General features: G+C 39.6%; 1 pseudogene; it reads left to right on the top strand.

Annotated features, from left to right (window-relative positions):
* Positions 2,122–2,990, top strand: Gm12019 (predicted gene 12019; annotated as a pseudogene).

The raw sequence follows: 3,336 nt of genomic DNA, 5'->3' as shown, positions 1-3,336 counted from the left end.
AGGCAGTGATCCTAACATAACTCTTAAGTTGTAGTAGCACTTAAATAAGGAACATTTATGGGGAGACATTTACTCTCCTCCAAGTTGTTGGAGAGTAGATCAGCTAAAATGTCATGGGAGATAGGAGGACAGGGTAGAAAAGGAAAATTGGTCAGGATAAACATCAGTGAAGATGTTCAGGGAAAGCATATGGAAATTTGTAACTGTAGGAGCTTCATAAACTATAGCCTTACACATACATAAAAAGAGTTAAAATAAGTTTACCTTGTAATGAGACAGAGTAGCCCCACTAGACACCACGGGCTATCAGAGTAGATCAGATTCATTTCCTCACACAAATAACTTAGACTGCAGGCACACTCTGCCTTTTATCTAGAATCCTGTTCCTCTTGTACATCTTGGAAGTCAAAAATCATCCCTGATAACTTTCCACAGTGGAGTTTCTGGGATTCTGCTAATCATTTTATTAATGTATTATACATCTATAGAAATTTTGAAATGGGGATGTTCCTACCACAATACAGGCTAAAAAGATACTTTTGCATTTAGGAAACTCTCCATTATTATATTGGTCCATTTTATTTTAGAAACAATAACCTTAAAAGATACACATTTAATTTGAAGTTATATGTAATAGAAAAATAGAAAAAAATAATTTCTTCTTATTGAAGTCAGGCTATTCATTTTCAGGAAGGTTTGAGTTTAACTAATGGCATGATACTTATTTTAATTACAATTCACAATGTATTTTATTGGGGGAATGAAACATAATATAGCTAAATCAACATTGTATTATACATATTGAGGCCCCAAGGAGTAGGGAGGCCTGGTGGGGCTGGGGTACTCTTGAAGACAGGGGGAGGAGGGATGGGATTAGGAACTTGGGAGGGCATACTGGGAGGAGCTAATGACCGGACTATAAAAAATAACAAAGTAATTTTTAGAAGAGAGAGCACAGTCACACACTGATGGAGCAACTCAAGGCTGTTGGGCCAATGGTCATATGACAGTTGCTTACAGGAGTCTGGGCAACTTAAGGAAAATTGTATTACTTTCTGCATGGTAAAACATCCAGGGAGGATCCAGGCAGATCTTGAGTTTGAGGACTGCCTAGATTAGCAGTAATGCTGAGATCAACAGTCCATGTGCTGAGAATGAGTGATGATGGCATGCTGGCTGCTAACTGGGACATCTATATTCCCTGTCCAAGGATCAGCGAACAGCACAGAAGAAGAGTGGAAAGAAAGTGAGTGCCAGAACATGGGGAGCAATGGTGATGGTTTTTGGGACATGACATGGCCATTGCAATCATGAACTCACTGTAGTTATTTAGTTAAGCCTGACAAAACTGAGCACATCGACATCCCATCAAGGAACTGAGCATTCCCACCGAGCTATTATCAATTAATGACTGCTGGGGGAAGGTGTCTTTCTTCAAGGGTGCAGACAATGGTTAATTTCAAATGTTCCAGTAAATAACCTTAAACCCATGATCATGTGATTTTTCCTGAAATTATAACTCAATAGTCTCAGATGGTCCTTGGTATTCTGCTTGTAAAAAGGAAAGAGAGAGGAGGGAGTGGACATCAGGGGCTGGAAAAAGATAACAGAGAATGAATGTCAGCATTGTATATTGAATAAATGTGTGGACTTTCAAAGAATTAAAAAATATAGTGTTTCAAAAAGAACCATCTCCATTTGGAGCATGCCACAAAAAAAGAAGCCTTTCAGAAATTTAAGCAAACAAGGCCACTGCATAACCAGCATGGTAGCTACATCTTCTGCTAGTAGAAAATGCCAAAACAACTATTTGGTGAAGTCATTCAAAATTCTGAATACACAGTAAAATATTTGCCAAAACAATTGGATAGTCCAGTCAATTCAGTTCAATTTGCCTTGAAACCTTTATAATATAATTCTTTCTGTGCTTCCTAGTCTACACAAACCTGATATGGTCTTGTGTTTGTTTGTTTGTTTGTTTGTTTGTTTGTTTGTTTGTTTGTTTTTTCAGTGCTTTAATCCAGTTTCCAAGCACTGGTGCTTTATATTCCAAAGAAATTCCTGAGTGTGCTTTAAGTTTTCTAACATCAATACTTGTACTAATAACAATTATGTAAATAGGCAGCTCCTTGGAGATACTGTGGCTCTATGTCTTACTTCAACAGTGTTTGGACAGGACAGACCTGGGGACTCCCTCTTTGTTGCCTTCTGGTCTCTCCAGTCGCAGCCTCCAGGACCAACTCCTCATCGACTTCGGCTCCTAGAAGCAGCCAACACCGTCTCTTTCAGTTAGCTCCATTCTCCGAATCAGCCATGACCTCTCAGATTCCTCAGAATTAGGAGGCTGCTGTGAACTGCCAGGTCAACTTACACCTGTGGGCCTCCTACACCTTACCTTTCTCTGGGCTATGATTTTGATCAAGATGACATGACTCTGGGAGATATAGGCCACTTCTTCCATGAATTGGCAGAGGAGAATCAGGAGGGCGCCCAGTGTCTCCTCAAGTTGCAGAACGAACCCTGGGCCAGAGTACTATTTCAGGATGTGCAAAAGCCATCTCAAGATGAGTGGAGCAAAACCCTGGAGACCATGGAAGCTGTCTCATCCCTGGATGGTAACCTGAACCAAGCATTCTTGGATCTCCATTCCTTGGTTGTTGCCTGTAAGACCTTCATGTCTGTCACTTCTTGGAAAACCACTTCCTGCAATGAGGATGTGAAGCTCATCAAGAAGATGGACAACGACCTGACCAAGCTCCATAGGCTAGCAGTGCCATAGCCAGAGCAGACTGGTGTGCTCCAGCCATCTCTGGAAGAGTATCTCTTTAAGTGGGTCACTCTTTAAGTATGACCAGGAGGTAGCCTAACCTTCCAAGGGCCTCCCTCCTCTGCTCTTTACCAGCCAGCCTTAGAACCTCCACTTGAATGAATGTCTCGAGCCACTGGAGCCTCTAGCAAGTCTTGGACCAAGTAAAAATAAAGCTTTTTGAAATATATATATATATATATATATATATATATATATATATATATATAGTTGATTGAGATCCTATTGATAACGATGAAAATAGAGTTGTAAATTACATTCGACTTCATAACTTCATACATAAAATGCTTAGTTCAAGAGCCTTTCTCATTACATTTAATTTTTAAAAATATGTTCAAGGTTGAGAACATAGCTCAGAAAGAAAATATCCAACAAAAGAAAGGAAAAAAATGAAAAGAAAAAAAGAACATAGCTCAGTGATAGAATAGTGACCTAACATGCACACAGTTCAGTCTCTAGCATAAAAACCACAACCATCAAAAACAGACTGAGCTGCAAAATTTCAGCAC

The sequence above is a fragment of the Mus musculus genome, chromosome 11 (genome assembly GCF_000001635.26).
Source record: "Mus musculus strain C57BL/6J chromosome 11, GRCm38.p6 C57BL/6J".
In the NCBI taxonomy this organism is placed as follows: domain Eukaryota; kingdom Metazoa; phylum Chordata; class Mammalia; order Rodentia; family Muridae; genus Mus; species Mus musculus.
The sequence above is the reverse complement of the archived record's forward strand: the minus strand, read 5'-3'. Positions and strand labels throughout refer to the sequence as shown.